The sequence below is a fragment of the Rhipicephalus microplus genome, chromosome 6 (assembly GCF_043290135.1).
Source record: "Rhipicephalus microplus isolate Deutch F79 chromosome 6, USDA_Rmic, whole genome shotgun sequence".
NCBI lineage: Eukaryota > Metazoa > Arthropoda > Arachnida > Ixodida > Ixodidae > Rhipicephalus > Rhipicephalus microplus.
Genome location: NC_134705.1, coordinates 78,922,200 through 78,948,956, shown reverse-complemented (window position 1 = coordinate 78,948,956; position 26,757 = coordinate 78,922,200). Strand labels below are relative to the sequence as shown.

The following is a 26,757-nucleotide window of genomic DNA, read 5'->3' as shown; positions in this document are numbered from 1 at the left end:
TCAGTTTGGCCTATCACCTCTTTATGCCACGCGTAGTACTGGAAATCCTGGTAAATGAGATCTTGAGCGCTCAGTGCATTCATTCCTTTACGCTTCTCAAAACTCTTAAGTTTGTGTAACGACCCTTAAAGTGTTCACAGACAGAAGAAAAATTGAGCCTGTGTGGTTAGGCCAAGTTAATACGCCGCAAAAAAAAAATCCTTCTGGCACCTGGCACTCCGACTATTTGCGCATGTATAGCCCTTCTTAGCTATGGCACACAGAAAGAGACCCAGAAGCATATTTCTACGATGGTGCACACTTAACTGGCCATTCTGAACTAGAAATGGAGAGACCGTATTCTGCGAACCCCGCGGAAAAACTCATGTTTATGCTAAACCATTACCCGTTTGTACAATTATAAACTAGAACATTTTTGCTTGCTTTCATGTCGTAGAGACAGATACCACACCTGTTTATTGGAAAATTTGAGTTTTGTCAAATATTATTCTGCCTATATTCACAATTTTGGAAGCCTGAAAGAGTGTTTTGGCCACCTATTATTGGTGCCTAAATCCCGGTTTTTCAGTGCCTATAGAGCTGGCCTCTATAGTTACGACCTACCTGACATGTTTTCGCAACGCCGAAGCAAAGATGATGCCCATTTAAAACATCTACCGTACCTCAAGAAAAAAATTGTTGTTCTGATAACGTCGAGCTCGTCAAATCGGTTATGAAATGGGTGGTGAAGGAGAACTGGGGCAAGTCCGTGAGAAACAAAATTTATTATTATACAGGCAAAGCAATTTTCATAAACACGCACCCATAGATGTGCTGCTGAGCAGTGTTCTACATATCAAGGCAGTCGAGGGCAGCTTGTACAAAAGTGTAATTGTGCCTATCATAAGCGGCACAGTCCACACGCTGGATGTGCTGCATAGAGCGCCCCGCGGCCTCAACCAGCAGAGCACGGCGATGTTCTTTCTTGGAGATCCCTTCCGGTGTCGTGAGGAGATCATCCCTCCGCTCGCTTAGGAATCCCTTTACACCTGCCTTGAACTTTGAGAAGAGCTCCTCAATCGAATTGAAGAAAGGGCTGTATGGCGGTAGCCACTTGACTGTGTGGTCGCTTGCCGCGAGGACAGCCTGTTTGGCGCGGCGGTGCGCTGGTGCGTTGTCAAACAGGAACACTGCCTGTATTCCTGGTTCCTGCTGTGAAACTTTACTCGACACTTCTGCAAGAAAGTCGTTGAAGACAGCCCAGTGGACCTTGTCGGCAATTGTCCAGTGGAGAAGGCCATTTGCTGACATGCAGGCTATAACACTTACATTCCACTGGACAAGTATAGGACAAACCTATACAAATTGAGGCTACAACGCCCGAAATAGGTATATATAGGCACTATAAAAGCACTATAAAAGCTCTCCTCGCCCTCTAATTTGTGCTCACGTGTCAAAATGACACGATATGAACACAAGAAACGAAACTGGCGTTTGCATATAACTCGGCTATAGTCATAACACTGTATATCCTTAATCAAGCATAAGACGCACGGTCTGCCTGCTCCAAACTTGCTACAAAAAGATTTGTCTACCACTCCTTTGGCTCAACAATTATTTCATCTGGTTATCCTGTGAAACAAATCTGTTGTAATAGAGGGCAGTCCCCATACTTGAGATACATACTATTGCTATTTGCAACTGGCCATTTGCTGATGCGCCATTCAATGCTGTGGCGGACTCATGCCTTCCTTTCTACATTCTACGCCACGCCGTTTCTTATAGGTTAGTGTGCTTGGAATAAGCGTGCCTGTTTAGTGTAGAACGCCTGTCCGTTCACAGTATTGCGGCCTGGCTGCCCGCATTTTCAAGGCATTCTACGAAACACGAGAAGCAACAAAAAAGACGCGTACATCTACCCACACGACGAGCTGGAGTAAACGTGTCGCAGGGAGGTGAGGGTATCGGTTGAATGTTGCGTAATTGAGTATGGTTTGTAAAATGCTTAATTGTCGTTTCGACTTCATTATTTCTATTTATTGAATGAAGGAGAAGCGCTGCCCTCAACGAGCGAAGTGACACTGTTGTTGGGTTGTACCACACTGCTGCTTGAAGGTACTGTTGCTTCCATCGCATCTACACGAGTCGAGAAAAGCGTCAAGTCAAACAAAGGCCAAGTAAAGACGCTTTTGACTGAATTCGAAACGCGCGATCTGGTGCCTACGTATACCGGTTAGCTGGTGAACGGCTGTGCAGCGCGAGAAGTTAGTTTTTTACTAGCAGACGCTGCCTGCAACGGCCTTCAAGTTAATGTTCTCTCAATGACGTTTCGTTTGATATTCATGAAAGCACGTTAGAGAGTGCTTGCATGACTGTTAGTCGTGATGACGTCACGTGAGTCAATAGTGATCGAGTCGGTTGGCCGAGTCATAAGTATAACATTATTGCTCTCTCACAGACGTTTCGTTCGATATGCATGAAAACAGGTTAGGACAGCGCGTGCGTGTGTGATAGACGTGATGACGTCACATGAGTCACTAGTATTCACGTCGCTAGGCCTAGTGAGAGCATTCAAATTATTACTCTCTCTAAGACGTTTCGTTTGATATACATGAAGGCAGGTTACAGAGTGCTTGCGTGGGTGTCAGGCATCATGACGTCACGCCAGTCACTAGTGATGACGTCATTGGGCCTTGTGACAGCGTTCAAGTTATTACTCTCTCTAAGACGTTTCATTTGATATACATGAAGGCAGGTTACAGAGTGCTTGCGTGGGTGTCAGGCATGATGACGTCACGCCAGTCACTAGTGATGACGTCACTGGGCCTTGTAACAGCGTTCAAGTTATTACTCTCTCAAAGACATTTCGTTTAATATGCATGACGACAAGTTAGGACACCACGTGCGTGTGCGATAGGCGTGATGACGTCACGCCAGTCACTAGTGATGACGTCACTGGGCCTTGTGACAGCGTTCAAGTTATTACTCTCTCAAAGACATTTCGTTTGATATGCATGAAGACAGGTTTGGACACCGCGTGCGTGTGTGATAGGCGTGATGACGTCACGCCAGTCACTAGTGATGACGTCACTGGGCCTTGTGGCAGCGTTCAAGTTATTACTCTCTCAAAGACATTTCGTTTGATATGCATGAAGACAGGTTTGGACACTGCGTGCGTGGGTGTCAGGCATGATGACGTCACGCCAGTCACTAGTGATGACGTCTTTGGGCCTTGTGAAAATGTAAAATGAACCCATGAATTGCCAGAGCAAACCTGCTCCTTTTGAGACTTCATATTTATATTGAATAAAAAAATTACAAATAAAGTTCGTAGCACTGGATTTTTTTGGTTTCACTTATCTTTAAACAAGCTTAATCTGTCCTGTTAAGTCATCTGCAAGTACAGCTACACCACATTACTGTCCGTCATCAGAGGTGAAAGCAAAGTCGAACCCACCTCAAACTTTCAAGTGCTGGGTGTACTTTCCACTGTGCAATGACTAATTTCTAGCACATTCATAATCCTTGAATTGAAATGCTTTTTATAAGAACAAAGACAATGCAAACTTGCAATATAAATTCAGTAGAAATGATAATAAAACAACAATCAGTAATTAAACATGGCTATGAAAAAAATGGCAGCAGAATCTTGAACAAAAAGAACTTTAATTAATGATACTCCAGACAAATCTACATGAGTGATCAATGTGAAAATAATTTGCACAGTAATAGCTTTAAATGTAAGAGAATAGCAATATATAAATAGAGATTAGTTATGATAACAAAAAAAGATGAAGTTTTTTTTTTTACAAGTGTTGAATGACAATTATTTAGTGCGTAGTGGTATTGAACTCCAAGAATGTACCGCAGCAAATATCTATGTTTACCGTAGTTAGTGAATGTATATGGTTGTGAAAAATTGTTAGAGGCAAACCTGGTGGGATTATTGTTTACCAATTGAAATTTCTGCAAAGCATTGGCTGTTACAGAACCATACAGACACTGTTAGTACACTATGTTAGTGAAAAAGTGGGGACACGCTGGTGGATAGAGTACTGAATGTTAGGATCCGAATAGCTTGGTTTTGAAGACTTTGAAGGGGGAGGATACGAGATGGATAGGTGTTCGTCCATGACGTGATGCAGTACGTAATATGACAGTGGATAAAGGTGTAGTATAAGAAAGTTGATGAATGGTCGTGCTTTAATTAATGTACTGATACCAGGAGCTATCCTCTTTTTTACAAGTGAAATGTGTTGATGGTACTTTAGATGAGCATTTGGGACCAGTCACAAGAATGTGAACATACTCACACAAAGATGTCTGCGGTCGTTGATAGTTTATCGTGGCTTGGCGGAAGGATGTTTTTCATGCAGAGCTTGTCATAAGTTGCAGGTCTCGGTAGAGACTAACAGCGGGGGTAGGTGAAAGAGCGTTATGACTAGAATGGAAGACAATGAACTCTGTTTCATTTAGGCAAATTATTAAACCATTATCTCTGCACCAGTTCTTTAACAGTAATGGTGTTCAAGGACTTCTACTGTGCAGTTAAAAGAGCTTTTTACATCCCATTGTTAATCTGAAAAAACGGGGGACCACAAACGGGCCATTGTGAGTAGCACGTCATTGCTTCCTTTTGACATTTGTTTTGAAAGGTTCACTCTTACACCATGCTAGACAGCTAGGAATGCAAGCTGCTGTAAGGATCAATGGGCTTTGTCACATAGTCTTCATTAACAGTGGCACTTGTATACTGCTCTGCTTCCCCAAATGGACTTACATTAAAACAAAAAAAAGCTGTTAGTATTACATTTCATAACTTTGCAGTTGTATATCTGCACATATTAAAAAATTAAATTTCAACGTTCTGGATTTATAGATGTAAACATTTCTAGGGGAGACATAAAAACTAATATTGTCATGTGGTCATAATGTTGAAGACTGCAGTAGTCGGCGGGATTGAGACTAAACTTTTTATTTCAGCGAACCTTTGCCTGAAGTAGGGAAAGTCAAACTACAAGCAATACATAGTCTGCCTTGATTGCGGTAACAGTGCGTCGGCCATAAATAATCTGACAAGCAGTACAGTGCATCTGCTTTTATATAAGTACTATTGAAAAATCCGGGGTTATTACTGGTGACTGTGTTAGCACTAGACTATTCGCGTCCTGTCCACAAACAGTGTGACCTCAAGTTATTGCGGAGCTTCTCTAACACTGCTTCACCGCCTGTGCCAAGTGTTTTTTAGAGTCTTTGTGAAGAAAAGCAGACTTTATCTAAACAAAACACACGTGGCAATATGCATGTACTTAGTTGTCAGGCTTGTCATTTATATGCTAAGTTTGTAACAAGTAAAAATATATTTTATCCCCAGGGGTAAAAGACATCTGAATGTGGTGTGTTGTGCTGCATGTGTTATTGCCGTGACAAATATATATAGCAATTCTCATAGCTGAAGTAGCAATATATGTGTACTTCGCTTTCCCTAGCGGTTCGGGCAGCCGAACGACAGCGTTGCTTAACCGCTTTCTGTATCACTGCAGGATAGCGGCCAAACAGTACGTGCCGGGCGCGTCATCTCCTTCCGCAACCAGGGACGCCACCACTTCAGCCCGCTGTGGTCGCTGCAAAAACACGTGGCTTCAACGGCTTCTGCGCAAGATCGGCCCGGATTCCGCGCATGCGGAGAGGACTCGCTGACGCCCCGTCGCCCATATATACCCAGCCAACAGCTACGCCACATCAGAGCGGTTCGGGCAGCCGAACGACAGCGTTGCTCAACCGCTTTCTGTATCACTGCAGGATAGCGGCCAAACGGTACGCGCCAGGCACGTGATCTCCTTCCGCAACCAGGGACGCCACCACGTCAGCCCGCTGTGGTCGCTGCAAAGGCACATGGCTTCAACGGCTTCTGCGCAAGACCGGCCCAGATTCTGCGCATGCGGAGAGGACTCGCTGACGCCCCGTCGCCCATATATACCCAGCCAACAGCTACGCCATATCGGAGCGGTTCGGGCAGCCGAACGACAACTCAACCGCTTTCTGTATCACTGCAGGTACTGTTCATATGTTTATGTGCACGATACAAGCTAATATACTGCGGCTGCTTGGATTGCTCCGAGTGTTTTTTGCTGGTTGAAACAGTGTTGTCTAGAAATACATGACGCATTAAGATGGCAAACAATAACAAGGAAACCGACCCTTTGACCGAGTTCGCGAAGGGCCTCGGTGATAAAGCACCAACTAGCATTAAAGAAATCGCAAAGGTCCTGGTAGAAATGACGTCTAAGTTCATCGAGGCCATGAATAAGTTGACAGTTACGGTAACAGCTCTTGCTTGCTCAACCAGTGATATCAAAACGGAACTTACCTCCGTAACGACTTCAATGAAATTCATGAATGACTGTTTCGAGGAATTCAAGGGTGATGTGAAGTCTATCCGGGGGGAGATCACTGAAGCCCAGAATCGGAGCCTTGAGTGTCAGCGCGAAAATGAGAGCCTGAACAAGGAAATGAAGCACGTCAGAAGGCAACTTGTGGAGCTGAAGCAGTACAGCAAAAACAATAATCTTGAGCCGAAGGGTGTCCCGTTTACAGAAAACGAGGACTTAAAGAAAACCCTGAAGCAAATCACTACCCGTTAGGGCGTTGACGTTCCTTCTCAGGATATTGACATAGTGCATCGAGTAGCTTCAAAAGGGCTTCCTAACGTTATTGTTAAGTTTAACTCAAGGTCGACTCGAGGTAGTGTCCTGCAGGCTGCCAAGAAGAACAGATTAAACACGGCGATGCTCGGATTTGCAACGAACGAACCAGTGTACATCAACGAGCATCTGTGCCCTGAAAACAAAGTTTTGCTTGGCAAAGCCATAAGTGCAAAGCGTGAGAGAAACTGGAAGTTCGCCTGGGTTTCTGAGGGCAAGATTCTAATGAGGAAATCGGATAAAGCGAAGGTTCTTCACATAACTTGCGAAGATGATCTCGTCAAAGTTGTGTAGTCACCTACCGTGTCCCAATCGTTTAGTAAGGTATCAAGGCGTACCTTTACAATGAATAATGTTCAGGTTGAACAACTTGCTGGCGAAACGAGCACGTCAATATTCCACTGCAATGTTCGAAGTATCAGAAAGAACTTAGATTTATTTGTAGCACAGTTGTCTGAGCATGCGCAACCGTTTCATATTATTGCAATCACGGAAACATGGCTGAAAATAGGCGAGAAGGTTGTAATCGCTGATTACAGGTTTACCTCACAGCCAAGAGAGTCACGAAATCGCGGTGGCGGCGTCGCCCTATTTATTCATAAAAGTTTTTCTTTCATATCTTTGCCATCAATTTCGTGCAGTTGTTCTTTTATGGAAGCCTTGTTCGTAAAGTTAGAATTTCCTCTCATAGTTGGTGTCATTTATCGGCCTCCCAATTCTAGTCTACCTCATTTTCTTGCTAAACTGGAAATGATTTTTATGACAATATCAACAACGTACACTGATCCCGTTGTGGTAGTTGGGGACTTTAACCTTGATACTAGCCAAGATGCTAATAAGGACTACTCATTCTTGCTGCAGTCATTCAACTTCGGAAATGTTATAACCACCCCCACGCATGTTACAAGTGTATCTTCATCAATTATAGATCACGCTCTAACAAATATAGATACCGACGTTCATGCTGGCGTTTTCAAAGAACCCATTGCGGATCACCTTCCGATGTTTATTGTACTTAATAACTTAATCCGAAATAAGAAGGAACATTGACGACATATTATCAAGACAGAGTACACAATGCTGAGAAAGAGCCTTTTGCAGATCAGTTTTGATGATATATACGACAATGATGTTAATACCGAGTTCTCGAACCTGATAGGAATTCTTAAAAACGCAGTTAATAACGGCTCTCACGTACTCCCTGCACGTTCATATCAATTACCAATTTGCCCTTGGATGAATGATGACATTTTACAACTGTTAAAAACGAAGAATTTCTGGTACAATAAATGGAAATGCCATAAGACGAACCGTTACTATTTAGGTCAGTACAAGCTACTGCGCAACAAATGCGTAACGATAATCAGGGCCCGTAAAAACAATACTACTCACGCTGCATCCAGCAGGCATCTGGCGATACACGCAAAATATGGGGTATCATAAATGAGGTTACTGGGGGCTGTAAATCGCAACGTGTTACGCCTGACAGCGTTGACAACAGCACCGTCGAAGCGTTCAACACCTTCTTTTCTGGTATAGGCAAAGCTCTGGCAGACAAAATTCCCCGCTCTGCAGACAGTTACATTACATCAAACCCAGTTGCCAATACGTTTGTGATGTATGATATTGAACTTTCCGAAGTTTTTCATATTATTAAAAACCTTTCAACTAACAAATCTGCTGGGCTAGACCAAATTACCGTGCGATTGTTAAAAGAAAACGTGGATACTTTAAGACCAATTTTATGCAATTTATTTAATCATTCTATACAAAACGAAACTTGCCCATCCATACTGAAAATTGCAAAAGTAATTCCAGTTTAAAAACGGTGACATTTCCGATCCGTCTAGCTACCGACCGATATCGGTTCTTAGCGTTGTAAATAACATTTTTGAAAAAACTCTATCAAACCGCATAAATAAGTTTTTACAGAAATACATGGTTTCTTTGTCCTCAGGAACATGGATTCAGGTCTAATTATTCTACGTCATCCGCAGTGTTGACATTAGCACAATCGATTAACACGGCCCTAAACAACAACAAGCTAGCGGGAGTTGTTTTTCTTGACTTAAAAAAAGCATTCGATACGGTAGATCATTCAATTCTTTTGCATAAATTAAAGCACTATGGCATATGTAATCAAGCCTATGAGTTATTTTCTAATTACATCAAAAACAGACAGCAGGCTGTCGTGATGACCGATATTACTTCCACACTGCAATATCTGAACACAGGGGTGCCACAGGGATCGGTTCTCGGGCCGCTGTTCTCCCTTTATATCAATGACTTGCCTCATGTATTAAGCTCTTCCGAAATTATTATGTATGCCAATGATACACCATTATTATGTACGGCCAACAATGTTCTTGAATTGCAAAGACAAGTAAACACAGAATTGAAAAAAATTTCCCAGTGAACAAATTAACGGTTAATGCTAAAAAAATGAAGTACATTATATTTCATTCCCGTAGGAAATTAATTAGTTACGAAGATATTCAGATAACAATTGACAACTGCATATTGGAACGTACGGACACGTTTAAATACCTCGGAATCATACTAGATGATCACTTTCACTGGGCAGGTCAAATAAATGCCGTCGGTGTAAAGCTGGCTTCCGGCTGCCACGCGCTTTCACAAGCTAGAGGCTACTTTGGTAAAAGCATTTTGCGGGCGCTTTACTTTGCTTTCATCAATAGTCATTTAATCTACTGCATGGAATCGTGGGCCTGGACTTACGATTCTTATCTGGATCCCCTTCGAAGGCTACAAAAGCGTGCCATAAGAATAATAACTAACAGTAAGTACAACGAGCCAAGCCGGCCCTTATTCCGATCACTAAAAATACTACCCTTCGATCTTTTGCATGACTATAAGATGACCGTTTGTGTTAACAGTATCGTAAAATACAATAGCCCATTTGATGTCTCGTTATTTTATTCCTCTTCCCGCCTTACTAGAAGCCCGACGTTCAGTAACTTTAACTTGGCGCCAAGAAATAACGTTTATGGTGAGAGATTAATGCAATTCACAGGGATAAAGATCTGGAATAGTTTGCCTACTGAATTGAAGACATCACACAATGCTGCGGTAAAACTAAATAATCAATTCTTGAGCAAGCTGTAAATACTTCTTTTTCTCTTTGGTGGTAAGCACTTACATTTGTATAAATATACGATGGTGAATCTTGTATCACAAAATGCTGCGGTAAAACTAAAAAATCAATTCTTGAGCAAGCTGTAAATACTTCTTTTTCTCTTTGGTGGTAAGCACTTACATTTGTATAAATATACGCTGGTGAATCTTGTAAACCTAGCTTTTTTTTTCCTTCTAACTAAAACTTGTGATAGTTTGATGTTCTTTATGTATTTTAACTGATGTTTTTTGGGTGTGTCCACGAAGTTATCTGTCATAACTTTTTGTATGCGCACATGCAGTTTTGTTTGATGTGACCAGATTGTTTAAGAAGAGAAAGACTTCTCTACTCTGTATATGTGTATATTTACAGTGTCTGTATAGCTACATATGTATTAAGTGTAATTGACATTTCCCGCTTCTGCCCATTACTTTTCTCATTGGACCCTACACTAGCCTCAGGCTATGGGTCCAATCAGTGTTTGTAAACCTCATGTGACAAATGATAAACGTTTAATCAACTCAACTCAACAATGGCAAGTAATGTTTTTTTTTATTTTCAGCACATCTTGTGAAACCTTTAATTATTATTCTCATATCCAGAATTCTCTGAAAAAAACAATATTTCATTTTCTTTTTTTTTGTTTTGGGACAACATTTAAATGTTCGTGTGAGATTTTCTTTTTTTTGCGACAAAGTACCTAGCCTATGCAGGGATTTGACTCAACTTGAGCCACAAAATGGATGCTTCCAAGCTACTGCGTAGACAGCAAGTTCGGCCTCAATCGCGCCCCTCTCAGTGCAAACTCGTCCGCTGAGGGGGCAAAACAGGCATGAGAATGAGTGCGGGAAAAAGAGGAGGCGTGTTGGCTTTAGAATATTGTCACAGCTAAAGGCCGGACAAGAAGACAGAGGACGATGAAGTGATGAGCATGGACAGCACCCACGGTTCCTCCGAGGAAGAAGAAGTCGAAGCGGCTGCTCTTTTGTTCTGTTAATACAGACCTCGTTTTTTCTGGTCGCATCGTCGTCCTGTATTCTGTTATTTTCACCTAGCGACATTGATGGAGGTGCTGGACTTCTCCAACTGATGCTTGGGACACCTCCGCGCCCTAGCACATCGAGTCCACCACCGCAATCCGTTCCTGCAGTGGATACTCCTGTCCACCGCTACAGTCGCCGACAGCGAGATCTTAGTCCCGAGGCGATCCCGCTCGAACTTCTCCAGCAACACACCGTACCAGGAGAAATGGCTACCGGAGGGCCTTCACAGCTTACTGTTGATCAGCCTCCAATTCCTGAGACCTTCCACGGTGAGGTTTATGAAGACGTGGAGGACTGGTTAGCCCAGTATGAGCGAGTCGCCAAAGCCAACCGCTGGCCCACTGAACAAAAGCTATCGCGCGTCTACTTTGCTTTGGCAGACAGCGCTCGTACGTCGTACGAGAACCACGAGTCAACGCTGTCTTCGTGGGAGGAATTTCGGCAGCAAATTCTCGGGACATTCGCAAACACCGACCGCCATGATTCTGTTCTGCAGCTCATGGAGGCACGCATACAGAAACCAAACGAGAGCGTCGCTATATTTGCGGAAGACATGGCCCGTCTATTTCAGCGGTCCGACCCTGAGATGCCTGAAGGTAAAAAACTCCGACATCGATGAGGGGCGTCAAGGAAGAGCTGTTTACCGGTCTCCTACGCAACCCACCAACAAGCGTAGTGGAATTCGTCAAAGAGGCTACAACAATCGAGCGAGCACTGCAGCAACGGCGCCGATACCATGACCAACCAAACAAAACATCTCCCAGCCTCTCTGCTTTGAGTGCCGGTAGCGAGTGTTCTCTGCGCGAACTCATTCGTGAGGTCGTTCGGGAGGAGATCCGAAACCTCCTTGTGACTCCGCAAGAAAATACCATGGCTTGCGTTGCAGAAGTTGTGCGGCAAGAACTCAGCCAGGCATTTTCGTTGCCCGAATCGCTCTCAGACCAGCGGTCTGTAAGCTACGCATCAGCTGTCCGTCTCGACCCACTCCAGTGTCGTACAACTCGTCACCACTGGCTTATCGTGACGCCAGCCAAGGGCCTTACAACGAGCCGTGGGCCCCAGCTCCCAATCCGCCGCAGCCGTATCCACAGTTCGACGTGCCTATGCAAACGGCGCCGATGTACACTCCGCCGACATCTGCATCTTGGTCGCAAGGTATGCCCACCAGTCGACCATTCATCCGTAAGACGGACTTGTGGCGCACCGTCGACCGTCGACCACTTTGCTTTCATTGCGGAGAAGCCGGCCATATTTTCCGCAATTGCCCGTACCGTGACCGTAGACATCATAACTTTCCACAAACCTCCCCTCGTGCCTATTTCGATAACCGCCGTGACAGCAGTGCAGGCCCGCAAGCACAGCAACCCGAAGTGCCGTATTGTCGACCCCGCTCTCCTTCACCTGCACCGAACTCGCCGCCGCAGCGCAGTTACTCCGAGGTAGTCCGGGGCAGATCTCCTAGCCCTTGTCGGGGAAACTAACAGCTGCGACCTTTGGGGGGGAAGGTTGCCGCCCGTCGAGAAGCTATCACACCCCCAACATCTTCTCTACGACGCGATATGACGAATGATACCGATACCAAGGACGATACGACGTCACCGACGTCAACGTAAATCGTAAGCGCCAATCTGGACATTTGTATAGCCGGTTGCCCAATAACAGCACTGGTAGATACTGGTGAGGACTTCTCTATTATCAGCCGTAAACTCGCCGACTGCATAAAGAAAGTAAGAACAATATGGACGGGCCCAAACATAAGAACCGCAGGAGGTCGATTGGTGACGCCGACGGGCAAATGTACAGCTCGAATTAATATATCGGCAGTTCAGATTTCTTCGCTACTTTCGTAATTTTACCGCAGTGCTGCAAAGACCTGATCTTGGGCATGGACTTCTTGCGTGAATACAGTGCCATTATCAACATTCCCGAGAGATCAGTTACGTTTTGGACGGCCCCAGATCAAGTTTCGGATGTGCCCTGTACATACCAGCGACGTCAGCCTTTGCGCGTCTTCAAAGACGACGTGACCATCCCACCGTGGTCGGGTGCACTCGTGGCTGTGACATGCGACACGTCGAGCGATTCTGAAAACATCGCCGAGCAAATTCCAACACTGCTATTCAGCCATGGTTTATCTATCGCAAGAGGCGTCGTAAGCATAAAATGCGGAAACACGCACGTCCTTGTTACGAACTTCAGCTCTGAACGCCGACATCTAACGAGGGGCATGGCAGTCGCGTACGTGGAAGAGCTCGCCGAGATGACAGACTGCCTAACTCTTGAAAAAGATAATTCAACTGATCTGACCCCCGCACCTCTATCTGTTAATATTGGCTCAAGTTTGCTGCCGGCGCAGAAGCAAAGTATCATGCAGCTTATTAACAAGTTTGAAGATTGTTTCTCTTCGATTTCCAGGGTCCGTCAAACGCCGCTGTCAAAACATCGAATTATAATGGACGACATGACCAGCCCCATCAGGCAAAACCCGTACCGGGTAGCTCGGGGTTACCCGGTAGTACCGGGTAACCCCGAGAACGTGAAGCTATCGAAAAGCAGGTGCGACAGATGCTTGAAGACGGTGTTATTCAGCCGTCGAAAAGCCCTTGGGCTTCGCCGGTTGTATTAGTGAAGAAAAAAGACGGCACCTTACGTTTCTGCGTGGATTACCGCAAGCTGAATCAGGTGACAAAAAAAAGACGTCTACCCACTTCCACGTATCGACGATTCACTCGATCGACTACGCCACGTGCGTTATTTCTCGTCAATGGATCTAAGGAGTGGGTATTGGCAGATAGAAGTCGATAAAAGAGACCGGGAGAAAACAGCTTTCGTGACACCTGATGGCCTTTTTGAATTTAAGGTACTTCCATTTGGCTTGTGCTCAGCACAGGCAACGTTTCAGCGGCTAATGGACACCGTACTATCAGGCCTCAAGTGGCAGACGTGCTTAGTGTATTTAGATGATGTCATCGTATTTTCTCCCACATTCGATGAACACGTCAGGCGACTGCACGCAGTATTTCAAGCTATCCGTTCCGCCGGACTAACACTTAAGCCGGAAAAATGCCATTTCGGCTTCGAAGAGCTTTTGTTCCTGGGGCATCTTGTCAGTAGTGAAGGTGTGCGGCCTGACCCCGAAAAAATAGCTGCCATTACGAATTTTCCAGTGCCAACTGACAAAAAGGCGGTCAGACGGTTTTTAGGACTGTGTGCTTACTACCGACGCTTCATTGAGAACTTTTCGCGCATTGCCTCGTCGTTGACCCGCCTTACCAGAGAAGACGTCACATTCGTATGGGAAGAAGAGCAGCAAAAATCATTCGACGAGCTGCGGCAACGCCTTCAGAAGCCACCAGTCCTCGCACACTTTGATGATGATGCACCGACAACAGTGCACACCGACGCTAGCAATGTCGGCTTAGGAGCTGTACTCGTGCAGTAGCAGGATGGCGCCGAACGAGTAATTGCTTACGCGAACAGAACTCTTTCACGTGCGGAAGAAAATTATTCCACTACGGAAAAAGAGTGCCTTGCGGTGGTGTGGGCGGTTATAAAATTCCGCCCATACCTGTATGGTCATCCTTTTAATGTTGTTAGCGACCATCACTCCCTCTGCTGGCCGACGAATTTAAGAGACCCTTCAGGACGGTTGGCGCGCTGGAGCCTGAAGCTTCAAGAATTTGACATGACGGTGGTCTACAGATCGGGGAAGCGACATTCAGACGCTGATTGCCTTTCTCGTGCGCCATACGAACTTGCGACGGCAGAAGATGACGATACAGCCTTTTTGTCAGACACGGCAACTTTCGCACAGCTGCAACGAGACGACCCCGAACTAGAACCCATAATACGTTTTTTAGAGGGTCGCACTTCAGCTGTACCTAGACTGTTTGCGAGAGGGCTTTCGTCATTTTGCTTGCGCAACGACGCCCTGTATAAGATGAACTTCACGCCACACGAAAACGACTACTTACTCGTCGTCCCAACATCTCTAAAGAGCGAAGTATTACAGGCATGCCACGATGAACCAACATCCCGCCACCTGGGTTACACGCGTACGTTGTGCAGAGTGAGGCAGAAACACTACTGGCCAAGACTGACGGCGACCGTTCAACACTATGTTCGGACGTGCCTTGATTGCCAGCGCAGAAAAGTTCCACCCGTCAAACCAGCAGGCCTCCTCCATCCTATTGACGTGCCTGTTACTCCATTCGCTCAAGTCGGAATGGATCTTTTGGGCCCATTTCCAACCTCATCAGCAGTTCGCAGACGAATTATAGTAGCCACCGACTACCTCACTCGTTACGCCGAAACCAAGGCTTTGGAGAGTGAAGCAGCCCGATTTTTCGTAGAGAATGTGGTGCTGAGGCATGGTGCACCATCAGTGGTAATAACTGACAGGGGAACTGCATTCGCAGCCGAACTATTACAGACAGTTTTAAAACTTAGTGCCACATCCCACCGGCGAACAACGGCGCATCATCTGCAAGCGAATGGTCTTACGGAGCGTCTCAACAAGACACTAGCGGATATGCTCTGCATGTACGTCGATGTGGAGCATAAAAACTGGGACGAAATCTTGCCGTATGTCACGTTCGCCTATAACACGGCTCATCAAGAAACAACAAGAACAACGCCATTCCGCCTTCTTCATGGTCGTGAAGTCACCACTATGCTGGATGCTATGCTGCCGCACGAGTGCGAAGACGCTGAAACGGATGCTGATTATATTACTCAGCTGTCCGAAGAAGCCCGACAACTTGCACGCCTACGTATTGGTCGCCAGCAGGACTACGATTCAAGATGGTGCAACCTTCGTCACCGACCAGTCTCCTACGAGCCAGGAGAGAAAGTTTGGATATGGACACCTATTCGGCGCCGTGGCCTCTCAGAAAAACTGTTAAGACGGTACTTCGGTCCCCATAAAGTTCTGCGACGTCTCAGTGACATTAATTATGAGGTTGTTCCTGATACTGCGCACTCTTCAAGGCGTCGAAGGTATGCTCCATAAGTTGTGCACGTGGTACGCATGAAGCCTTATTTCTCCGAATGAACTCATGCGTTTCCAACGAGTACAAACCACTTTGATTATAAAGCATCGGAACGATGCTTTCTTGAATGGGAGGCTAATGTCATGGCTAAAGGCCGGGCAAGAAGACAGAGGACGATGAAGTGATGAGCCTGGACAGCACCCACGGTTCCTCCAAGGAAGAAGTCGAAGCGGCTGCTCTTTTGTTCTGTTAATACAGACCTCGTTTTTTCTGGTCGCACCGTCGTCCTGTATTCTGTTATTTTCCCCTAGCGACAATATGTCGGAGAAGAGGACTCTAGCAGTGTACCAGTGTCACAAAAACAGTACTGGCATGGTACACCTGTATGACAAATCCCTTGGTAGCAAGCTGCTATTTGAGGCGAGAGCTGGTGCACTTCGCACACTTGTGTGCCTTAGCACAATTATGGAGGATGTGAGTGATGTACGGTGTCGTGTGTGTGGAGAACAAGACAAAAGAATCGAACATGTGGTACTGCAGTGTAAGGGCATTGGCACAACGATGATGAATGGCACCTCACTGGAAACTGCTCTGGGCTTCGAGCAAGCTGGCGGAGACGACGGTTGGTATAGTGTGGACAGAGCCGCGGTCGTAGCAACAAAGGGCCGGCACAAATACTGACGAGTGGCTGCTACGGGGGTGAGACATTCTTGACTGCTGCCAAGTTTGAGTGGCTCTTGTTCTTCGCGTTTTCTTTTCTCCCCCCTTACCCTTTTTTTAAATGCCAAGCATTTCTTAGCGAACTTCTGGAACTTTGAGTGTATCTATCTATCTATCTAGCCGTTTACGTTTGGGTGCTCTCGTGGTCACCCCATTACTTGGCGTGAACCAAAATTAGCATGGGAGTGGAAAGGTGGTTTTACGAATATGACACGCTCGTCACGACGTTGATAATGTCACAATCCCATCGCATACCTTGTCAAACACTTCCCGCAAGACAATGGCACATACCCACGAGCGAGTATGTGCCACAGGTGATTGACACTTAGTATCTGCCCAGGAATGACGAGAACACACATCAGCAGTTTTAACGCGTGATTGTTAGGCAATACCCGATATCGGTAGCATCGACCCGACGAATGCAAAGAATAAATGTCAGTGCTAAGCAACACCTAATATCGGCAGCGGTGACCCCCCGACGAATGTAAATGAACTACAGTGTCCCAGCAGGAATCAAACCCAAGCATTCTACGTGGCAGTCAAGCATTCTACTATAGAGCTACGCCACGACTCTGAACTACTTTTCAAATAGTCGCTAATCTTCGTGAAACGTCAATAGTGGCAGCAGTGCTGCCTACCCAATTTTATAAACATTACATACGTACTTCTTTGATACAGCCGTCACATGGGGTTAACATGAATTGTGGTTAGGAGCCATGCGCTGAAGCCGATTAATGTAGCAGTGTCCACGGCCAGCACCTTCGCGAGCATCAGCGCTTCATGTCAGCTTCTGTTGTTGCTAATACGCATGTCCCAGTTGCCATCGTTGCTCAAGGGCAAACAATTGGTTATATAAACATCTGCAACTCTTCAACATATGCTTGTGCGGGACACATTTGTGCATATTTTTAGCATCATTTCACGAAGTTCGCTCAATAAAAAAATTGCAACAAGGTCACCTTTCATCTGCATGCTTCGCACGACTGATTCCCAGGTACGTGGGATCTGCCAAATTTTTTCCCTACTATTTTACTGAAAAACTGGTAGCAAGTAGAGCTGCATGTTTGGTCAGGGTGTGGATTCCACGTTCTCCTGTTGCGAAGGGTTGGCCACAAGATTCTCATCAACTCCAGTCTGACGTCTGAGCATTTAGGTACACTTTGCAGGTCAATTAAAACATATTGTATACGTTTGCTGTGTGCCACCCTTTGTTTGGGCTGTCCTTAAATATTGTCACGTGCGTCCCGCAAAAAAGACGAAGGCGACAGCGCATCTGCACTCTTATGCAGAACGCAACGAGAAAGACGAGGAACTCTTTCTCGCGCGCGGTTAATAAAAAGACCGACCCGCTGCTATTTTCTCAGCGTCTTCAAGTACGATCTCTATCTTGACGTCGCGACACAGGGGATGTGCTGGGGCCTGCAACCTGATGCAAGAAAGCGTTGTTCGGGACCATATGCCCAGTCCAGAGCCTCAACATCTTGTTGCGACTCCAGTACACCGATTCAGCCGGCGCCTACTAAGCCTAAGTCCAGAACTCTTGACGGCATCTCCTGTTACCAACATGGCGGCCCCATCAACGTCTGCGAATCTTCCTCCGGCCCAGACGACTCACCCTTACCAGGTAACTTTTGAGACTCATCGTGTTCCCGAAGTCTTCCGTGGAGAACCGTATGAAGATGTCGAGGACTGGCTCGACCAGTTCAAGCGGACCGCTGTGGTGAATCGTTGGAGCGTGCAAGAAAAACTTGGCCGTGCCTACTTCGCAATGGAAAATAGCGCTTGCACATGGTACGAGAACAGGGAGCCTACTTTCCAAACCTGGGACAATTTCTGCCAAAAGCTTCTCGAGACGTTCCTGAGTGCGGACCGACGGGATCTCGCACAACAGATGAATGAAGCCCGCATGCAAATGCCGAACGGAAGCGTGGCCATGTTCGCCGAGGATATGGCCCGTCTATTTCGCCGCGCTGACCCTGACATGCCCGAGGCAAGGAAAGTTCGTCACCTGATGCGGGAAGTTAAGGAACCGCTTTTCGCCGGCCTTGTACGAAATCCGCCAACAACAGTGGATGAATTCATCAAAGAGGCGACTGTCATCGAGCGGGCGCTCCGGCAACGATGCCGTCACTTTGACCGCCTGCCCGACCAAACGCCTGTTGGTGCCGCCGCTCAAAATGCTGCCGTTTCCGAAAACTCTTTACAGCAAATGATTCGACAAATCTTGCGAGAAGAGCCTCCGGCCCTCGGCCTTCCGTCTACCGATCCCCCAATTGCTTCTGTTGCAGAAATCGTGCGCCAGGAACTATGACAAGCCTTTCCATCACCGGCGCGACCACCCGAACCACGTCCACTGACCTATGCCGATGCCGTCCACCGTCATCCGCCTGCCCCAGAAGAAGCACCCTTTCAGCCACGGCCCGTTACCTTGCCGTGGTGGCAGCGGGAACCTGTGCGGCGACCACCAGTACGTCGGACCGACTTGTGGCGCACTGACGACCGTCGACCCCTTTGTTTCCAATGCGGCGAACCAGGCCACATCTCCCGCTACTGCCGTCATCGAGAAGCCCGATTTGGAAACTTTTCTCGGCCCACTTCCTTTTATTCTGAAGACCCTCGTGACCATGGTGCTGATCACCTGCTGACCAACCAAGCGTCTTCACCAAGTCGTCGCTGGCGGTCTCCCTCACCTGCACGAGGTCAGAATTCCCCGAATCGCCAAAGATACGCTGACATCGTCAGAAACCGCTCCCCAAGCCCGTGCCAGGGAAACTAACTGCCGCGACCTCCGGGGGCAAGGTTGCCCATCGCCGAGACGCCAAAAAGACCCCCTTGCCTCTACACAAAGACGACGATGATGACGAAGACGACGACAACCACGAGTACTAATGCCAATGAATTTGTACGTGCCGACCTCAGCGTTATTATAGACAGACACCACGTAACAGCACTGGTTGACACTGGTGCTGACTTCTCTATTATGCGACAAGAGCTCGCCGACCGCCTTAAGAAGGTTAAGACGCCGTGGAGTGGGCCGAGCATAAGGAGTGCTGGCGGGCAGCTAATGACGCCAACCGGTAAATACACCGCTCGGCTCGTAATAGATGATTCGAACTTCGTAGCCACATTTGTCATTTTACCGGACTCGTGTAAAGAGTTGATTTTGGGTATGGATTTTCTGCGAGAGTACGGTGCTGTCATTAACATTCCAGAACGTATTGTCACCTTTTCCGCCCATCCTTACGTCGACGCCACCACTGAAGAACAACTGCAACGTTTACGTGCAGCCGATGATGTGATGCTCCTGCCAAGATCTTGCTGCTTTGTGTCGGTGTTATGCGAACGGCCGTGCCGTGATAGCGGAGCGAATAGACACGCTATTGCTTACGCAAGGTGTTTCAATAGCAAGAGGCGTTCTGGCACTAATTGATGGGCGGGCAGAAGTGCTCATCACCAACTTCAGCAACGAGCGTCGTCACATCCAGAAGGGCACCGCGATTGCCTACTACGACGACGTGGACCAAGCCAGAGATTGCTTCGCTTTGCAACCGGACGAGGCGATCATCCCAGCCTCGACACCTTTGTCTGTCAACATTTGCTCAACTCTGTCAGCCTCGGATAAACAGCGCCTACTAGAGCTGATACACCAGTTCAAAAACTGTTTTTCGTGCACGTTGAAAGTCAAGCAAACACCACTCACCCGGCACCCAATCATCGTTGAAGAAAATATGAGACCGATCCGTCAAAACCCATACCGTGTGGCTCCGAAAAAACGCGAGATCCAAAAGCAAGTTGAGAAAACGCTCCAAGATGACGTAATACAGCCTTCCAAGAGTCCCTGGGCATCCCCCGTGGTATTGGTTAAAAAGAAAGACGGCAGCTTGCGTTTCTGTATAGATTACCGCAAGTTAAACCAAGTAACGAAGAAAGACGTCTACCCACTGCCACGCAGAGATGACTCTCTTGACCAGCTGCGGCATGCACGCTATTTCTCATGGATGGACCTGTGAAGTGGCTATTGGCAAATAGAGGTCGACGAGAGAGACCGTGAGAAAACTGCTTTCGTGACACCCGACGGTCTTTATGAACTTAAAGTACTACCATTCGGGTTATGCTCAGCGCCAGCCACTTTTCAGTGTTTAATGGACACTGTGCTATATGGACTGAAGTGGCAGACATGCTTGGTCTGTCTAGACGACGTTGTCGTCTTCTCAGCTACATTCGAGGAACACCTAAGTCAATTATTCGCAGTTCTACAAGCTATCTGTCGGCTGGCCTGACTTTAAAGCCAGAGAAGTGCCATTTCGGTTTCAGCGAACTTTGCTTCTTAGGCCACGTGGTCAGCCACGAAGGTGTTCGACCTGACCCAAGCAAAATCGACGCTGTCGCAAAGTTTCCCGCAACGCATTACAAAAGAGCAGTGAGACGCTTCTTAGGCCTCTGCGCTTATTACCGACGATTCATCGCCAACTTTTCGTCTATTGCGGCGCATCTGACACGGCTCACACGAGAGTATGTCCCCATTCTTTGGAGCGAAAAGGAACAAACAGCGTCCAACGAATTACGCCAACGCCTCCAAACACCTCCGGTTCTTGCGCACTTTGACCAGGAAGCGCCAACAGCACTTGACATCGATGCAAGCAATGTAGGCCTGGGCGCCGTACTGATACAATGGCAAGATAACTCCGAGAAAGTGATAGCCTATGCCAGCAGAGCTCTCTCTCGCACGGAAGAGAACTACTCGACTACTGAGAAAAAGTGCCTCGCCGTGGTTTGGGCGGTTCTCAAATTTCAACCGTATCTGTACGGCTGCTCATTCAAGGTCGTCAGTGATCACCACTCGCTTTGCTGGCTCACTAACTTGAAAGACCCATCCGGCCGTTTAGCACGCTGGAGCCTCCGGCTTCAGGAGTTTGATATGACCATCATTTATAAATCAGGGAAGAAGCACACCGACGCAGACTGTCTCTCGCGGTCACCCGTCGAGCCTGCCGCTAATAATGACGAGTCTATGGACGCCACATTCTTGGGAGTCATTAACGCGGCACTATCTCACAAGAGCAGCACAGTGACCCTGACCTGCTTTCGCTTATCGATTTCTTAGAAGGACGACGGGAAGACGTTACGCGAGTTTTTGCGAGAGGAGTGCCATCTTTTTGTTTAAGGAACGGCGTCCTATACAAGAAAAACTTTTCTCCCACCGGCAGCCCATACTTGCTCGTCGTCCCTGCATCAGTGCGAAAAGAAATTCCGGAAGCCTGCCATGATGAAGTCACCTCTGGTCATCTCGTTACACTCGAACATTGTCTCGTCTGCAAAACAGTTACTACTGGCCGAACCTACCTGCTGCTGTGAAACATCACGTCCAAACATGTGCCGACTGTCAAAGACGCAAAGCACCACCCGGCAGGCTTATTACATTCCGTTCAAGTACCAGCAAAGCCATTTGCCCAAATCGGAAAGGATTTCCTGGGCCCATTCCTAACTTCTACCACAGGGAATAGATGGATCATTGTCGCCACCGTTTACTTGTCTCGCTACGCAGAAACTAAAGCCATGCCGAGGGCCACAGCAGCAGAAGCGGCTCATTTCTTCATAGAAAACGCCGTCCTTCGGCATGGTGCTCCAACAGTTTTCATCACGGATAGAGGAACTGCGTTCGTGGCAGAACTTTTGGAGTCGGTTCTCAGGCTCAGTGGTACAGCTCACCGGAGAACAACGACGTACCACCCACAAACGAACGGACTAACAGAGCGGCTTAATAAGACCCTCACAGACATGCTCTGCATGTATGTCGACACAGAACACAAGAACTGGGACGAAATCTTGCCTTATGTGACCTTCGCCTGTAATACTGCCCGGCAGGAAACTACCGGAATGATGCTGTTTAGTTTAATACACGGGCGGGAAGTCACTACAACGTTGGACGCTATGCTGCCGCACGAGTGTGACGACACTCACGCTGACGCCGAAGAATTTGGTCAGCGCGCCGAAGAAGCCCGACAGCTAGCCCGCGTGCGTATTTGTCACCAGCAACACAAACATGCGAAACGGTACGACCTACGACATAAATTGGTAACCTACAAACCAGGCGACAAGGTATGGGTCTGGATCCCAATACCTCGACGCGGACTTTCAGAAAAGCTATTACGACGATACTTTGGCCCATATCGAGTCACCCGACGATTGAACGACATCAACTACGAAGTTATTCCCGACGGCAATTGCAGTTCCAGTCGCCGAAACTGCTCACCCGAAATCGTGCATGTCATCCGGATGAAACCCTACTTGTCCAGCTAACTCTCGTTTGTCCTGTGGGTGCCGGTGCATATGTGCGTTTTTATAAGTAGAGTGCCTTGGCTGCGCATCGGGACGATGCCATTTTTGGAGGGAGGCAAATGTCACGTGCGTCCCGCGAAAAAGACGAAGGCGACAGCGCATACGCGCATCTGCACGCTTTTATGCATAACGCAACAACGAGAAAGACGAGGAACTGTCTCTCGCGCGCGGTTAATAAAAAGACCGACCCGCTGCTGTTTTCTCAGCGTCTTCAAGTACGACCTCTGTCTTGACGTCGCGACAATATAAAGGAAACCTACAAGTAGCTATTTGGAGTATCAAAATTTGATGGCAGCACCCCTTTAACACGAAGCAATCATATCAGTTCGGTGATGCAGGTGAACGGAGTTAAATTCGCGCAAATGGGTTTCGGAAAAACTCGCCAGTTGTATCCTTTGCAAAGGTTGCTTTTCCAGTGAAAAAAAAAAAAAAAACTCGTTCGCAAAACGTTTTTTCATGCTCCGGCGCATTGAGTACACCACACAATCCCAGGATAAGCACGATCATCACAAAGGCGTTTCAGAGTCATTTCGGCAGTGTGCGGCTTGGTGGTGAGCTTTGACTACGGTGAATTAGAGAAAATAGGGTAGGTACAAATAAAAGGCAATAGGTCATAGGACACCGAACAAGAGGTTGTGATAAAGAAACATTTCTGATATCAAATAAGCACGCGTTCGTAAACTTTCCAACATAAAAAAAAATTCAGTTGCTATTTGGGCCCGTCAACGCAGTACTCTCACTGTGTAGCGATACCAAGTCGCCAATTTTAGGACATTGCTTCTCCACTTTGGGCAGCGGAAACGAATGAGAGGTGCAAATCGTTCAAATACGCACACTACGCACTGTGATTGAATTTCCGGGGACGGCTTTAAGCTCTCCCATAGTAGAGTACCGAGTACTCTGAATCGTTAACTACTTTTTCTAAACACACTACGCACTAAAACATCCCGAGTCGTTCAAATAAAGTCGCCGCAGCTTACCTTGTACGCCTGCCTCCCTGTGCACGCCGCGTTGCACTGTCTGATAAAGCACAGATGTCTCACAAAGCAGCGCGTAACGCGCTGATGTAAAACCACAGAACACCTACCGTAAAACTTAAAGCGGCAGTGCAGCTCTTAGTATTAAATCATGCTGTCATGAACCCGTTCAGTCCACAAATTTCGAAAAGCAACACATGGACCACGCACGTGCGCTACTTCCCGCTGCAGCATTCGAGTATATAGTTGGAGCACAGAACACCTGTTGGAGCACGGGTCTTTACCGCGGTTTTTACCTGTTTCTTTTACTTTGCAACTAGATTTGCTAAGGGAGAGCGAAGCCATGTTGTACGTTTGCTTTGTGTGTCAGTGCGCGCTGCGTACGGCATTTCTCATGCAATGTGAGCACAAAAGCATGGCCTCCGACATCAGCCAACGGCGCATTTTTAAAACTCAGAGGCCACAACAAAATATAAAAAACGCGTGTTGTTAACTTCTTGTGACAAACAAAATAAAACTATTTTTAAGTAAAAATATTGTTTTTCAGGTTAAAACAATTGGCTGTAATACATGTGGAGTGGAAATTGTCAATATTTAAGGCGTGTGTTTCACAAAGAACAATTCAAGATATTTTAAACCTTGTACAACAGTCATGAGCTTTTACAGAGTTTATTGAGCCTTCGTTTCATTTTGCTGCATGGTAATAATTTTTTTTGTGAGGATTTTGAATTGCATCCCTAAAAACGTCATGCATCATGTGGCTTCATCCGCCTCATGTCTCTAGCAATAAATACCATAAATACCACGGAGGAAGGAAAAGGTTTTCCTTTTTCCTTCCTCCGTGATAAATACCATGCTCTCGAAAATGGCTGCGCGGCCTGCCGGACACGGTGTACTCATAGAGAAATAAAAAAAGGCCGGATTGTTGGATTCTCGCCGATACGGCGACTGCCGGATTATCGCCGTATCGGCGGTCATTTGGGAAACGGCGGTCGTCGGAACCATAGAGTTTCCTAAAATTAACTAGAGTTTTTCGTGTCCTTCTTGTCCCTGTGTCGTCGTTTTGTTCTCGCGCTATAGCTATCGTCATGCCACACCAACTAGCCCAAGCTGCCACACTTCTAGGCACTCTGGCGCTGCGTTCATTCAGCGACCATGGGAATGGTGGGTAGTACACACATTTGCCTAGTCTTCGTACCTGTGGGCGGCGAATCGTACTTGCGGCTTTGTTTATTACTGAATACGGTTTTGTTTTGAAAGAAAAAACAAACACTTTTAAACTTAGGTACTTGATTCAAAATAGCAAGCTTGAAAAAATGAGGTTGTGAAGCGCAAACGGTGAACATTTGCTAATTTATGTTTGGCAGCGTCTTGTGCACCGCGCGGCGCAGCAGCCATCCCCACACACAACTGGCTGCTGCGCCGCACGAAAGTGACGTCACTTTAAAAAAAATTAACGTAAAGCTATTTAAGTGTGCAAATAATTACTTTATAATGCAATAAACTTACAAAAGTGTCATTAAAGAAGTGTGTAACGTGTTTTTATAGTGCATAAATTAATTATTAACGCATTGTATAAAAATAAATGTTTTGTATATTGTTTTTGTAATATTAGTATATATTGCTCAATTTAACAACCTAATAAATTATTTGTTGGTTTATAAGTATTATTAAAAGGGAAATAAGTTGATTGTTTGTTCTGTGCTCGAGGGTGCAGCGGGTTTGCTCCTGGTTTCGGTTTGGAGCGTATTTTGATCCTACGACTACCCTAATACAGTACATGTGTACAGTATTGTACACATACAGTACACATACGTACAGTATCGCACACAATATTGTACAGTACATGTGTACGTTCTACATCGCAATGTGCCATGTCAACAGCATTCGCCGAACACCGTGTGATAAATCTGCATCGCAACGTCAACAGAGTGTTTCTTTGATAGACCGAGAGGAAATCGGTGGTCTGGCGTCAAATTAATGTGCATCCTTGCCTGTCGACAGAGTGTTTCTTTGGTAGACAGAGAGGAAATCGGTGGTCTGGTGTCAAATTAATGGGCATCCTTGCCTTTCGTTTGCGAAATCTATGCGTCCAGTGACGCTGTTTTGGTACCACGTCTACTGCGGCGCGTTTTTCTGTCATCAGAGCCTCAATAAATAGCGTGAACAGCATTGCTTACCCAGTGGTGGAGGAAACGATGCAGTCAGTTGCATCGTTTTCGCTTACGGGCCTGGAGTTTTGTGTGTCCTTGTACGTCTCGGCAAGAAAGTGCATCGATTGTTGAACAAGCGTATAAATGACCTATTCTGCGAGGATAATCAAACATTCGAAATCAAAGGAGGCGGCATTCAGGAAGATCAGTCCAATATGTGCTTAGGAGAAACTTGTTAACTTGTGTCGCAGACAGTACATTATTGTTATTGATTTCAGCAGTGCTCTGAGGGACGAGGATCTTTCAGTGCGCTGCTAAAATCAAGAATGCGATCCAACTCGCGTATGCAATTTTCAGTTTTCATGCAGCACATTATTGATCGCCTTATATGAAAAAGTTAACAAAAAAAATTACGGCATATTCACGGGGTGAATGATGATGAATGGGCGAAGCTCCGGAGGGATCCATCGGTAAACTGTGAATCTTCCGTGTAATTCGCCCAGTCGATCATCATGTAAAGACGTGAGAAACGCTGTGTGTGTATATACACAAATTAACTTTTATTTGTTCTTAGACGATGGATGGCTTGCGATGTCCCTTGCCTCGCGCGCTCGCACATCGGGATTCTGTCTGCGAGCGCGCGCTGCTGCCGCCTTGCGCTCTCTCCGCTGTGCAGCCTTATCCCTCCGGCGACTCCGAGCGCGCGCCAACAGCG

General features: G+C 46.6%; 1 protein-coding gene across 6 annotated transcripts in view; it reads right to left on the bottom strand.

Annotated features, from left to right (window-relative positions):
* The window catches only part of LOC142765331 (uncharacterized), a 90,674-nt gene extending 65,988 nt beyond the window's left edge, over nt 1-24,686 (bottom strand). For 2 of the 6 annotated variants that reach the window (XM_075866107.1, XM_075866108.1), the window contains exons 1-2: nt 23,893-24,344; nt 6,350-6,479 (exon numbers count right to left, since the gene is read on the bottom strand). The gene's annotated coding sequence lies outside the window, so the exon portion shown is untranslated. Of the gene's footprint in view, nt 1-4,292; nt 4,388-6,349; nt 6,480-23,892 lie in introns of all 6 variants that reach the window. The other 4 variants (XM_075866111.1, XM_075866109.1, XM_075866110.1 and 1 more) reach the window with 4 other exon arrangements.
* Nucleotides 24,687-26,757: the final 2,071 nt, after the last annotated feature.